This window comes from Fulmarus glacialis, unplaced genomic scaffold, assembly GCF_000690835.1.
Source record: "Fulmarus glacialis isolate BGI_N327 unplaced genomic scaffold, ASM69083v1 scaffold1867, whole genome shotgun sequence".
Classification (NCBI taxonomy): domain Eukaryota; kingdom Metazoa; phylum Chordata; class Aves; order Procellariiformes; family Procellariidae; genus Fulmarus; species Fulmarus glacialis.
Genome location: NW_009223628.1, coordinates 1 through 462, shown reverse-complemented (window position 1 = coordinate 462; position 462 = coordinate 1).

Genomic DNA, 462 nt, shown 5'->3' with positions numbered 1-462 from the left:
TGCCCGGCCGATCTCCAACCTGCACCAAGAGCATCTTCCTCCACAACTCCTGGCGCATTAGGAGCGGGCAGGGATGGGGGCTGCAGCGGGCAACGGACACGCTTTGCCTGTGGGATCCCACAGCTTTTAACAGCTACATGGTACCTTCTGCAGCTTTCCTGCCAGACACACACAGCTCCCGCTCCAAGAGTCACGACAGCCAGCTCTTGATAAGCAGTGGGCTATTTCTAGCCGCTCAGAGGCCCATAATTCAGAAAAAGTACACAACACTGAGTATTATTTAAGGCATCACAACCCACGCCTTGATTCACAGCTTCAGGCCTAGAGCAGCAGCAGGGCCCACTCGCTTGTCCCCTGGCTTTGGTTCCTCAGCCGGGGCTGGCGGGAAAGGGCCTCACCCCGACGCCTACATGTGCAGCCCCACCACGGTTCCCTGTGAGGAGGCACCGCAGCCCGCCTGGC